Source organism: Vicugna pacos, chromosome 25, assembly GCF_048564905.1.
Source record: "Vicugna pacos chromosome 25, VicPac4, whole genome shotgun sequence".
Taxonomy (NCBI): domain Eukaryota; kingdom Metazoa; phylum Chordata; class Mammalia; order Artiodactyla; family Camelidae; genus Vicugna; species Vicugna pacos.
Window position 1 is genome coordinate 36,228,176 of NC_133011.1, and position 14,255 is coordinate 36,242,430.

A 14,255-nucleotide genomic window follows, 5' to 3' on the forward strand; every position below is an offset into this window, starting at 1 on the left:
CCCCCCACCCTGACTTGGCCTTTAAAACTGCTTTGCTGAAACCTGTCGGGGAGTTCTGGATTTTCTTGGGCATGAGTCCCCTGTTCTCTTTGCTCAGACCTGCAATGAACTTTCTCTGCTCCAAACTGAATTTTCAGTTTGTCTGGCCTCACTGTACATAGGACACAGGTTGGTAACAAAGTTAGGAATTTAGCGCTTTTCTTTGTACTGGAAGAATCAAAGTTCTGGCTCATTGAAATCATTCCTTTAATCTGCACCTTAGCTCTCTAGGGCCAGTGTCCCGTGCTCTCCCACCCGGAGTCTCCTGGGGGCACTGCTGGGGATGCTGCAGAGGCTGAGGGCTTGATGGTCTGCATCCTGTTTCCATCCTGAGTTCCCTTAGGGCTCCGGTTTGGGCGGCTGGGGCGGCTGTAATGTGATAGCTTGATGGCTGCAACATCCTTTGTTTACTGATTTGGCAGGCAACAGTTTTTCCTTCACACCACCCAAGGGTCCTGCATAAGTCAGACCATAGGTTGGGGGAGTGGGAGCCAGGGCCGTCTTCCCAGATGTGGATCCGCTGGCCCAGCAGCTGTGCTGGGTTGTCTGTGTTAAGTTGCAGTTTAGGCACTTACTAGCTGTGTGCTCTTGAGTAGTTTCTGAACCTCTCTATACCTCAGGGTCTCCATTTTTGGGTGGGAGTGATTAGGTTTATTCATTTTATTTTTATTATTATTTTTTAACAGAGGTGCTGGGGATTGAACCCAGGACCGCGTGCCTGCCAAGCCTGCACTCTACCACTGAGCTATAGCCTCCATTTTTCATTGCTATTTATTAAATTTTATTCTTTTACTGAAGTATCGCCAGTTCACAATGTTGTGTTAGTTTCTGGTGTACAGCACAGTGACTCAGTTACACACACATGTACATATAGATAGATTCCTTTCGTTACCCTTTTTCATTATAAGCTACTACGAGATACTGAATAGAGTTCCCTGTGCTGTACGGGAGGACTTTGTTGTTTATTTTGTTTTTCAGTACTCATAGCGGTATTCCTACTACAGAGGGTGGTTGTGGCAAATGTTCCTCAAGCTCCGGCATTCTCTAATTGTTACTTACAACAGTGATGATGATTGTTACTGTAATTTAAACACAGGTGAAAACTGAGGCCCAGAGGATTCCAGAGAACTTCCACGTCCCCACAGTGTGCCAAAAGCAGCAATTCTGTTTTGTTTTGTTTTTCTTGAACCTCAGCATCCTTCTTCCCTGAAGTGGATGAATCGAGATAATACGGGTAAAGCACCGCATTCGTCAGTGAGGGCTGCCAGGACGAAGCACCGCAGACTTGACGGCTCACTCAGCAGATACTTGTTTTCTGTCAGTTCCCGAGGCCGGAAGTCCTAGCTCACGGTGTTGGGGGCTTGACTTCTTGCGAGGCCTCTGTTGGGCGTGTAGGTGTCAGTGTTCTCCCCGTGTCTTCACACGGTCTTCCTTCTTCATGGGCCTGTGTCCTAATCGCCTCTTCTTATAAGGAATATTGGATTAGGGCCCACTCTACTGATCTCATTTTAACTTAGTGACTTCTTTAAAGGCCTGATTTCCAAATACAGCCACACTGTAAGGACCTGGTGGGGTTAGGACTTCAATTTATGGATTTTGGAAAGGTACCATTCAACCCACAATAGATTCTAATGACAGATTCTGACACAGAGAAGGTGCTCAGGAAAATATGAAGTCTTGTTTTCATGGCATGGCTACCACTGGGCCTTATCTCTAGAGTTTGATGAAAACCCCATGTTGAAAATGTCCATAGCAGCAGCCCCCTCCGCTTAGCCCTTCGCATGAGCCTGGGGGAGGCGCTCACACGGCTCCAGGAGCCTGCTGTGCCTGTAGGAAGGACCCTTCTGAGCAAAGAGAGCTCATGCAAATTCTTCTGCATAGCGCTGCTTCCCCTGGAGCCTTGAGCAGTGAGTGGCTTAAGCCCTGCCTCCCTGCCTACATCCTGGTCGGACATCAGTGCAAATTCAGTGCAACCAAAGATGGGCCTGGGAACCTGACTCCCTCTGCCCGTGGTGTGGGCGGTACTCGGGCCAGTGGTAACTGTCATCTAGTTTGATGGCTAGGAAACGTCTTTTTCAGGACAGACAAACCAGACTTGGGTTGGATCTCGCCTATACCCACTGCAGGTAGAAAAAAGAGAGAGACTCTGAAACACCTGGCTTTATTTGTCTTCACCTGAGTTCATAATGCACAGCCCTTTCCTGCAATACAGCGTCGTTTACCCTCTGCCACTTTCCAAGATCCTTCTTCACTCCCTGCCATAGTGTGCCCTTCTTATCTACAATGTGAATGGCGAGAACAGACTTACAGACATCTCATTCAGTCCTGAGAAAATGGGCGGTGTGGGAGGACCTGGAGTTCCTCTTCCATACCAGAAGCATCTGTGGTCCCCTTTCAAGGACCAGAAACTTTGTAACACTGGGCACACCTGTGAACGAGAGGACTGCATGAAGTCCATGCTAAGGTCCCTCTCAGCTCTGATGACCTGTGATGCAATATATGGCCCCTGCATCTGGGGTGCGTGCATCTCTGACTGTCCCTTCTTGCCTCACACTACAACAGAGCCAAAGCCTCAGAAGGCAACTCCCATCCCTGCCACTGCAGGGACAGAGGCTGGGAGTGATGGATGGAGAGGGAAGTGACAGGTGGATTTGGGAGAGTGTATGTAGGAGGAAGTAGTACCATGTCTGTGCATTTGTGTCCTCCTATATCAGACAGAGGGCGTGCTCTGGCCCCTGCACAGTGGTCAGTTCTGAGAGTACAGCACAGCTCAGCATCTTGGAGGGGCCTCTGACTTGTGAACGGATCATCCATCAAACACTACAGGAAGCTCACCAGAGGACAGGTCACTCCACCCAGGGGTAACCCAAGAGATTTCAGAAGAGGGGGCTTTGGTCGTCTGCTGGCTGTGTAACCCTTCACAAGTCCTTTACACAGCCGGGCTGGGAGAATGAGGAGCGTTAAGGAAGCGTGCTAGGAACTGTTGATTGCTTTGCAAGTGAGAGTTATTATTAGGAAGGGGGTTGCCCTGGGATGTGAGGAAGTTCAGACTGCTTAGCATGACAGCCTACGTGATTGGCTACAACTCTGACTCGTGTTCGCAGCCTCTGCAATGTAGTCGGTGCTCCAGACACACAGCACAACTTGCCATCTCTCAAGTCGTCTGCGTCTTGTCAGGTTTCCATGCCTTGCTCCCTCCCTCCTTGCTGTTTGGCATATAAGTGCTTATTTATCAGAACTAAAATCTCACATCACCCTCCTCACACACACAACGTGCACACAGGCACAAACTAAGCACCGTTACCATTCTCTCCTGGGCAAACTGATCTCAAGATAAATCCAGAAAGACCAGATTCATAAAGCAACCCTCAGTCACCTTTTTAAGATGTCCCCTGATTCTGATATCCCAGCGGATAAGGAAAAGCTCCAGGGAAGGTCTTCTTTTCTTGAGCCAAGCTGCAAAGTCTCAATCAGAGTGAAGCCCAGTGCGGTGATCTCAGAGACAACCTGTTCCTGGGGTTCCAGGATGTCCAGCCTGCATTGTTTGTGGTAACACGAACTGGGGAAACGTTCTAGTTCACGGTCATGGAGGGGATTGTTTCAATGTACAACAGCAGAAGGGATTGGTTGAATAAAATAAGAGAGAATAAGCTATTAGTCAATCATTAAAGTTATGCTTTAAATGTACTTTAAAATAAAGAAGAATGTTCTATTATGTGGAAAAATCAATTGTGTGAGTTTTACGTTGTGATTCCATTTTTGTCTAAAACTAAGAAAAAAAAATAACACCCTGGGGGGGAGGGTGTAGCTCAGCGGTAGAGCACATGCTTAGCATGCACAAGGTCCTGGGTTCCATCCCCAGCACCTCCATTTAAAAAATGTGTAAATAAATAAACCTAAGGCCAGGCACTGGGGCCTGCCCTAATTACCTCCCTTCCAACAACAACAACAACAAAAATTAACAAAAAGAACACCCTGAAAGTATTTAAAACCAAGATAGTCTCAGGGAATTGGAAGAGCAGATTTTAATCCTCTTTGCTATGCTTTGCTACATGTTCTAAATGTCCTATAAGAAATCATTTTTTGTGTCATCAGGCAAAAATAAATGTGGTTTAATGTTTTTGATCACCTAGATTTGAACAACCCAAAATTTTGAAATTCTAGACTTTTGTGTATTTTAATAGTTACTCATCCATCTGTCTTTCCTTCCATCCATCCTCCCGAGGGAAAATACTTAGACTCCCTGAGACCATTGGGATATAACAGAAGCCACTGGGAGGGTTAGAAATCTGCCAATTCAGAAGGAGGGGGTGCCGGGACTGTGGGCTGGCTCTTTCTTCACGTCTTGCTCTGCCTTATGTTGAGATCCGAGTGCACATCACAAAATAAGCCAGGAGTGTCTCCTCCGTTGCAGCACGTTGTGCAGAAGCAGACCAGGAGAGGCAGGTGTGGAACCCAAGGGCCAGAGGCACACTGAGCAAGGTCCTAGATGACTGTCAGATTCTGTGCACAGAAAACAGTGGACGTCAATGAGAAGTTTGCTAGGTGAGGGTCTCAGAAGTAGGGGTTGGTGGCAATAGTGATAACTAACATGCATCAAGCCCTTTCCAGGTCTCAGACCCCCACGCCTCACTGTGCAACCCTCTCATCTGTACTGAGAAATGAGGCTCAGGAGGACCATGCACCCAAGACACTGGAAGGCTGAGCCCTGACAACACCCCATCCCTACCTCGCTCCTCAGGACCCCCTGAGGCTCACGTCCTGCTCACTGGCTCTGTGACTCCAGAGAATTACTCAAACCCTGTCCTCAGTTACAGCATCTGTGAGTGGGACAATGACCTCAGGACAATCTGCCTTCCTGGGTTCTTTTTATATGTATTGAAGTATTGTCAATTTACAATATTGTGTTAATTTCTGTTGTACAGCATAGTGATTTATTTATACACACGCGCACACACACACGTATATATACATACTCCTTTTCCTATTCTTTCTCATCATAGGCCATTACAAGATATTGAATATAGTTCCCTGTGCTGTACAGTAGGACCTTGCTGTTTATCTGTTTTATATAAAGTAGTTTGTATCTGCAAATCCTGAACTCCCAATGTACCTCGCCCCACCCCGTTTCTCCTTTGGTAACCATAAGTTTGTTTTCTCTGTCTGTGAGTTGTCTCTGTTTTGTAAATAAGTTCATTTGTGTCCTTTTTTTTTTTTCAGATTCCATATCTGAGTGATATCATATGTTTTTTCTCTTTCTCTTTCTGGCTTACTGCACTTAGTATGACGATCTCCAGGTCAAGCAACAAAAGGACTAACAGACGTGGAAACCCACTCAAAGCTCCCACTCCTTACATGTGTGACCTGAGAGTTTCTGCATCCAAGCAGATTTCATGCTTTGCCCACTTCATTTTGCAGAAACCCAAACCATTCCACAAACAGCAGTTTTCACATAAATGCATCTGTGGAAGCTGTCAAGGCTCCAAGTAAGATTTTGATGTGTTAAAGAAAATGCGTACCATTCCTTCTGATGTGAAAGTAATTTACTAACTTCCTACAGAAAGGATTCTGTTCATTTAAATGGAGAAGAAGTCTTAATAATAGATGATTGCTTTATGAATATGAAAATTATATATTCGTTGCATAATCAACCATTTAATTGACACATCATCGCATGGCTCGTGGAGTGTGGGGAGCAGATTTGAAACCACTGGCCCATTGTTTCAGTGCTTCCTTCAGAAAACAAGAGACTGGCTATTCAGCGGAGGGTATAAGGAAATATCAGATTCAAAACTGCCATTACTTATTAAGCACCTGCTGTATGCAAAGAGAGACTGTTGCAGAGTTGATAACCTTCCAGAAGAAATCCTCCCCCATGATGAAGCTTCAAAGTGGGATTAGTGCACAGATTGTAAAACTTGTAATCGAGATGAAAATGTATAGGGTAAAAGGCTTCTGTCTGTCACTACTCGACCACACTCATCAGAGAAACTCTCCCCACGTGGTGGTGAATAAAGTGATTCCCAGCAAGTGCTGCCTGAAATAAATCGTCTGCAAGAAAAACGGAACTGGTTGGCGGTCTGCAGGGTAATAAGACCACGACCTTTGAGGTCATCTTTCTACTGGACAGAAGCCGTTTGCTTCATTACTAGCGAACGCTCAGAAGTAGACAGGGAGTGTCACACGGAAATGTCAAGTTCCCAAATGAGACAGAGGTGAATTCCCCTAGCTAGTTCAATAACCCTTGGAGGCACTTGTTGAACAATGCCCCGCTGCGACATTGCAAGGGTTCTCTGCACCCTCTTGCACTTATTTTCAAGTTTCAGGTGTGTTTTTTCTAATCAAATATAAGGTTACAACAGAGAAGGCAGCAACAATGAAAGGTAATGATAAAGGAACTGATTCAATGTAGAAAAATGATTTTGTACTATGGTGACTGTAACCTTTATTTCCTCTTTACTAGCTAATTCTAACTCCAGAAATAATGCTTTCAAATATTGTTCCATGCCCGTTAGGTCTATAAAATCTGAAGTTTTGTGGTTATCTTCCTTTCTGGCAAGAAATAATTTACATTTCCTCTGGACAAAAAGCTACAAATTAACATTCAACTTTGAGATCTCGACCTTAATCAATAGTGAATTTGTAAGTCAAAGAAAACAGCCCCTAGAGAATTAAGCATCCTTGGTGGTGCCTGTTGGACAATTTTCCAGGATGATATTGAAAAGATACGCCATCATTCTTTGCTCATTTCAAAGTATTGGAAAACTGTTTTCTTAATAATACGCTGTTTGGATGAGCTTAAATTGATGGCATTGTATTATGCCAGGACCTCTTTGAAATCCACCCAGGAGGCTGTAACCACTAGCTTTAATGGTACGTTATTCTGCCATGTGTTCCCTTAATGTTAAGAAAATAAAGTGAATTTAGAATACACGGTTAGGAAACTCAACTCCCTGCCTTCATTTCTTCATCAGGCTCTTACCTATTACTCCCTGTCTGTCCATTTATAAATAATGCTTTTCAATTAAGTGGCTTCACTCTGTGAATGAAAATAGAAGCTCTAGGTTTGGCGGAAATTACATCATTTACCAGCCCCTGTATTTCTCTGGGTAATGACGGGTCCAATCTCTGCTTGGTTGCTTGTGGTCCAACTTTCCTTTCAGAACAACGGCAAGTCATAGCTATGTTTAAACTCAATGAGGGAAATGGGGGATGGACAGAGTTATCCCAGTAATTTGAGCTGAAAGGAAAACAGTACTTGTGTGGAAAGTGAGGCATGTTTCAGCAGACACGATGCAAATGGGCTTCCTGTATTCGTCAAACACATCCTCCTAATGATGTGTTTCAGGGATTCCCTCTAGTGGGTTCTGGAGCCAGAAGTTTTATCGTACATGACATCTGAGTCAGTTCGATGTCGAGTTGTTCAGGAATAGATTCCGGTGGAGTCCTTGCCACATTTCCTGCGGCGTGGAGGAGGATCTGGACAGTCCCCGCTGTCATCCCAGCTCCCTCTTCACTAGCTATGGCCCTCAGAAGGGGGCCCGTGCCTCCTCTCCCAGCTCTGCCCGATGGAGACACTGATGCTGACATTTCAGGTTATCCTGAGGACTAGATGACATTGTGACACTGTATATGTATGGCACGGTGCCCAATAGCCAGCAGGTTCCCGTAAATGCACTCTCCACATCGCTGTCCCTTCTTCCGGGGAGTTGCAGGCTGGAGGTGGGCTCTGAGAGGGTAGGGTGCGGATACAGTGTGATGAGAGGTGTCCTCCAAACCCTGCCAGGGCTGAGAGGCACTTTGAGTACTGGTCAAAAATGCGAACGAGCGCCATCCCAGACGCACTGAGTCAGGCCCTCCGGAGGAGGGACTGGTGCTGAGGAGACACTCAGCCAATCAGAGACTCCACAGAACAGATCGTCTTGAGTCTCTGAATTGAGGAAACTCTCATCTCAGAGCTGTAGGGAACCTGGACAACTGACATTTCAAACAAGCATATTTGTTTCCTTGGCAAGACTGTTTCTTCCAACAAATTGAAATTGGAAGTAGAATACGGGAAACAGGTGAAGTGGAGCCCTCTGGGTGAGTCAGAGAGTGAACAAGAGTTTCCTCTGGGATATCCGTGTTATAGTCGACAGAAAAATGCCCGCCACTGTCCACACCCTTAAACCCAGGACCTGTGACGAGGTTAGCAGATATGGCCTAAGGGACACTGCAAAGGAGATTAAATGAAGGATGGGAGGTTATTCCAAATGATCTGGGTTGGCCTGATATCATTGCCAGGGTTCCTAGAAGAAGGCAGCAGGATGATCAGAGTCAGAGATGTTATGATGAAACAGAGGTCAGACGGATGTGGAATCATGAACTGAAAAAATGCAGCTCATCTTCATTAAGTAGAAAAGGCAAAGAAATAGATTCTTCCCCGGAGCCTCCAAAAGGAACATAGCTCTGCTGACCCATTTTAGACTCTGGATTCTGGAACCATAAGAGAATGAATTTGTGTTGCCTTAAGCCACTGAGTTTATGATCATTTGTTACATGGCAACAGGAAATGATACACATGCTCACGCACTCCCCTTACCACAGTGAAAAGCCATTAAGATGGATGGAAGGGAAAAGTGCCCTGAGATCAGATCCAATTAAGTGAAGAACCAAATTGGCCAAAGTCACAGTAGGCTATGTCGTCAACAGCGACACCCCAGCCAAAGCTAGGAAACCCAAGTTCTAGCTCAGCTCCACCGCCCTCAAGGCCCAAGGCAGTGTCAGCAATTTGTAACAGTGGGGAAATGACAAGAAGACCTGCCATCGACGCAGGGAGGCTGCGTACAGCCACAGACGTCGTGCTTGCACAGCTCTGGAGGACGCCTTTCCCACGGCCTGTAATAGTGCGTGGTGACCGTTGGAGCTGAGTAGTCTTCAACTTCCATGTCCTTTCATGGAAATCTTGGCATCAACATCAATGCGGTGCTAGGCACAAGGGACACAAAGACGGGTAACAAGCAGTTCCTGCCCCAGAGACTCAAAGAACTGACTGTCTATGTGTGTGTCACACCCACGCATCCTTGAGTTTCTAGATGTAATTCTTGCCCAGCACCATCTTGGAGATGGGGATCTACAGCCTGGAGCATGTGGGAGGCCACTGGCTCCACTGCCGTGGAGACCTTGAGCTCCTCCTTGAGAAGTGCAGGGGTGTGTTATTCACCCCCGAGTTATAACTTAGCTCTTCTCATCCCTAAAATGGAACCTGTTTTCAGCTCACACAGAGGGTGAGAGGAAAAGACAGTACACAGCATGGAAACAATTCAGCATGAGGTTGGTACCCTGAGTTCATCATAATGAAAGGAAACATCAAATACAAGGTGATGTTTCTCCCCTCTGCAGCTCCAGAGCAACAGCCTCGCCTCCTTCCAAAAGCAGTTAGCATTCCTCTTTCCCTAAAAGTTAACTGCATCCCAGAGCTATCTCGCAGACAAGCAGCCTGATTGGCTCCCTGTGTCTACACTTCAGGAGATCCTGAGCTCTTGATTGGCTTAGCAAGCTTCCAGGAGATCTGGAGGAGAAAGCTCACACCCAGAAAGGGCGAGCAGCCTTTGCGGACGCCTGCAGCCTTTGTTTGATGTGCTACCCCCTGAACCCAGAGACCTGTCAGCTGACTTGGGACTCATGGCAGATAGCACAGTGAATGAGGGGGCCTCTGCAAGCCCTCGTAACCTCGTGAGCAGGAGAGGAGTTCTCTCTGCAGCTGCATTTTGGAGAGAGATTAGGTAGCTGTGTCTTGGTCTTGAAGGGCTGGGATGGACAGGAATGGAGCCAAGAGAAGCACCCAGGGACATGTGTTGAAGCATACAAGACCTTCTTAACTCCTCCAGCAACCGATGGAAGGAGCTACCGCCATACCCATTTGACAGAGGGGAAACGAAGGCTCAGAGAATGTGAGAGCCTGCCCAAGGCACTCGGGCACTAAGAGTACACTCTGTACCTGTGACCCCAAGGCTCAGAATCTTGCTACCACTACTTCCCTCTACGTTAACCACCTGAGGAGTGAGTGTCCCAGCTGACACATCTTCCTCAGGTTATGTCCTTCCTTCTCTCCTCCACACACACAAACACAAGGTGGGAGTGGGAAAGTTAAAAGAAATGAAAAATGTACTCTCAAATATCAGATCTGGAAATAATCTTGTTCAAGCTCATTATGGCCTCCACAACGTTTGGTAGGTGTTTAATGAGCATCTGTTACATACCAGACACTGTGCTAGCCCAGCCCTGCACAGCATTTATAGGCCGTGGTGTGAGATTCAGGAATTCTATTCTTAGTCTTATACAGGAAGTCCTTGGAAGCTTGGAAGACATGAAACAGGTGAGTGACATGCTCTGGTTTATTTTTTCTAAAGAGCATGGGTATGAGGAGTGAGTCCAAGAGAGAGAAAGAGACTCTCTTGGGGAGCAGAGTGAGTTAGAGCCAAACCCAGGTCAGAGGGCAAAGCAATGTCAAAAAAGGAAATGGAAAAATAAATAAATAAAAAGGAAAAAATGAAAAGGAAAGAAGAGAAAATAAAATAAGATAAATATGTGAATGAATGAATGAAATAAAGACACGTCCAAGAGGGGCGGAGATGAAGAGAGTCTGCTCCTGGGACTGCTGGGCTCCAGCTCCGTGAGAGTGGGGACCTCACCTGTCCTGGTCATAGTTACAGCCCCAAGCCTATGCAGGGTCCGTCCATGGCATTCTAGAGACACTTGTTCAAGAGAGGGAGGAAGGAAGGGAGGGAAGGGGGGATGCTATTACAAAGAGCAGAGGTAGGTGAAACATAATTTTGATGCACAGAAGGTCTGAAGATGGCAGATTCTACAAAGCATGCACCGCGCGCCCAGCTGCACTTGCCTAGGCAGGATTAATTCCACCTGCGAGGGAAAGCAGCTCCCAAACGGCAGTGGGTTGTGCCAGGCAAGGGCACTCCTCTCTTGACTTCACTCCGTCGTGAGGAAGCCTTCCAGGGCTTGTGGTCTCCCTCTGCTCCGTGAAGACCTCAGGGATCCGGGCTCCTCCCAGCTCACCCTCCACCAGGGCTGGGGTGTAGTGGTGTGCACATGGTGCAAGATGGTGACCTCTGGACTGGAAACTACCACCACGATTTCCACAATCCCGTCAGCCAGAGTTTGCCTGCGTGATCACATCCGGAGAGGAGTCATCAAACTAAGGTGGACTGGCAGCCTGTTTTTGTAAATAAAGTTTTGTTGGGACAGAGCCACACCCACTCACTCATGATTGCCTGCAGCTCCTTCTGCTCCAGTCACAGAGTGGAGTAGCTGAAACAGAGACTGTGTGGCCCCCATGAGCCTTAAGTATTTACCCCCTGGCTCTGCTCTCTGAAGAAACAGTTTACCAACCTCTTAAAATGATAGAAGGCAGAGGCAGCTCCCATCCCCGCCCCTGGGATACCCCTGGTTAGTTCTGTAGAATAAATCATTGAAGAGATGAAGAGTAAGGACTTAGAGGAGAAAGTCATCTGGGGACCCAGAAGCGGGCGACTGAACGAAAGGGAGAAGATGGTCCAGGAGTCAGGAAGGCCCCACTAAGGACTCTGTTTGCCAAAAGATTTGGTTTGTAGGTGGCGGTTGCCTGTGCCAATCTGAGTCACAGCCTTCTCACCTGTAAGAAGGCATCACACAAGCGTATTTTAATGCAGGTTGCCAAGATTCGATGAGCTGGAGAATCTGAGTTTCTCAGCACCCGGACTGGCACAGAGCGGACGGCCAGCAGTGCTGGGGTTGGGATGAGTACGTCCGCGCAGGCTGACCCCGCTTCCTTCCTCTGCAGGGTGTCTAGACGGCGCGCCTTTAATGGGCGGCTGCCCCAACATTCTGGGTCTTGACAAAGGCCTCGGAGAGAAGCTCCGGCAAATACGTGTGTGTGTTTGTAAGTTGTGGGGGGGGGGGGTTGTACGCATGTGAGGAAGAGAGAGTGAGTCCGTGTGTGTGTGTGTGTGTGTGTGTGTGTGTGTGTGGAATGAGCTACATTCTTAGATAAGTAAAAGCAGTAATGAATGGAGTCATAGCACTGAAAAGTTGGGGCTTCACCTGTGTTGAATTACTCACTAGTACAACAACACCAGCCTCGTGCTTGGGACACCAGCCGAGACGTGGAAAACCATTTTTTAAGACGCTCTTTTGGGGAGATTTTATGTTGGAACGCCCTAAAACAGCAGCAGCCGCAAACGCGCGGGCCGCTCTGCGTGCCCTTCCGGGTCCGAGGCGGTTTCCACGTTACCGCCCCGCGCGGCGCCGCGCTGCCCCGCCCCGCCCCCCCCCGCGCGTGCCTGGGCGCCCCCCGCGCCTCGTGCGGGCAGTGGTCGCGGGGGCGCGGCCGTGCAGCGGTCTGGGGTGAGGGGCTGCGTGACCGCCTCCGTTCCGGGCCCATGCAGGCAAGGCCGCCACGACAAACAAACAAGGGCAAACTGGAAAGCTTTCCACGTGAGACCTGTAGGCCTTTGCCCCAGGGAGCAAGCAAGCAAACAGCAGCTAAACCGCTCCCACGAGGGCAAGCCCGGGAGCAGCTGCTCCTACTGTGTCGCGGCTGAGCCTCAGGAAGCTCAGAAGTGCGCAGTCCAAGCGAAGGCCTGATTGCCGCATCTATAAAATGGGCGCATGCCTACTTTGCAGGGCTGCTAGAACTTCATAAAACTGTGCGTGCGCAGCGCTGGCTCAGTGCCTCCCCCAGGGCAGGCGGGGGCGGACCCGTCGCAGAGCAAGGACACGTACTCCGAAGGGAATCTAGTGCTCAGCCTCAAGGGGGCGCTAGCATTCCCGAGGGCCCCCTAAGACCGAGTTACACTGAGATGGCGGGGATACATTCCTTTGTGAAGCTCTAAGTCATTCCCACGTGTGCGCTTGGTATTTCCTAAGGGTACCTTTCTACAGTGATAGTCTCCAAGCATCGGGACCACTGTGCTGCTCAGCAAGGTGGAAGGCAGACCCTCCCAGCCTGTGTGACGACAGGTGTCCAAGCTGAGCCACCGAGACAGGCTCACGCTTCACCAACGTGCTGAACATTCAACCCTTTAAAACGGGGCAGTGCATGGCTATACACAAAAGAACGATGGATGAATAAGTGAATGAAAGAATGAATGCTTGAATGAAATAAGACAAAAGTCGGGATTCAAATTCTCATCCTGCAACTTCAGGGAGCTTAGTGACTTCGTTGTTTACTTTCTGTGAGCATCGGGCTGTTCTCTCTATACGAGGTTGTCGAAATCTAACGAAGCCTTTGTAAATAATGCTTGGCACAGGTCGTGCAACATGAGAAAGATTCAAAATAAGGTAGTTACTATGGTATTAAAGGAAGGCTAACCCCACAGGGATAGCGTGATTCAAATGAGATAATATGAAAAACATCTATTCTTCAGTGACAAATGCTAGTGATTAGAATTCTAGCTCTGAGCGGTGATGAGTCTACGGCAGGAAAAAGATTTATTTTCTTGGTAAAGGAGGTACAATCTTCTATGAGTCAGCATAAGAACATCAATCTAGATGATCATGAGGAAAATATTCACAGTACACACCATAATAAGAAATCGTGCCGGGATTTTAATGGGTTTATTATTTGTTCCATTCGAAAAGCAATATATACTCATTTAAAAGGAGTTGGAAATGGCATCAAAGCAGAAAGCAGAAAATAAAGTTACTCACCAGCCAGAGACACACTGTGCTAACAGTGTAATCATTCCATTGAATTACTTGAATAACAGTGTAATTCCTTTTGCACTTTGATTTTCCTGTTTGTAGATTTTAACAGGAAACTTCACAGAATTTATTTTTTGACCCAGCAATGATAACAGAGTACACAAGACTTATATAGCATTTTATGTTTTGTTCACTTTCTTCATAAGATAAACAATCTCTCCATCTTTGCTTAGGTTTGTGAACACGATTGTTATTGCCTGCAGAATATCTCAAATGTATGTGCCCACTTTTCTTAATCCTCACACTTAGATGGTTTCTGCTTTTTATTGCGCTCAGTGATGATGGAGTGAACAACATTGCACGTCAAGTTTCCTTTTTAAATTTTAGAAAATCCTTTGCATTTGCTCATCATTTTATTGTTTGCAAAGTTGGTTCATTTTACCCCATCATTTGAGAAATATTTACGGAGTGTCTACCACAAGCCAGGCACTGCTCCAAGCACAAGGCAGTTCAGCTGAGAACGAGATGGTGCGCTC

General features: G+C 47.2%; 1 long non-coding RNA gene across 2 annotated transcripts; it reads right to left on the bottom strand.

The window, feature by feature from the left end:
* Positions 1-4,130: 4,130 nt before the first annotated feature.
* Positions 4,131-12,261, bottom strand: LOC140689179 (uncharacterized). 2 transcript variants are annotated; one of them, XR_012064066.1, is made up of 2 exons: positions 11,690-12,261; positions 4,131-4,542 (listed from the first exon to the last, which is right to left on the bottom strand). It is a non-coding gene; the product is annotated as an uncharacterized lncRNA (long non-coding RNA). The 2 variants fall into 2 exon arrangements; XR_012064067.1 differs by lacking the exon at positions 4,131-4,542 and adding an exon at positions 10,199-11,251.
* Between the last annotated feature and the right edge of the window lie 1,994 nt (positions 12,262-14,255).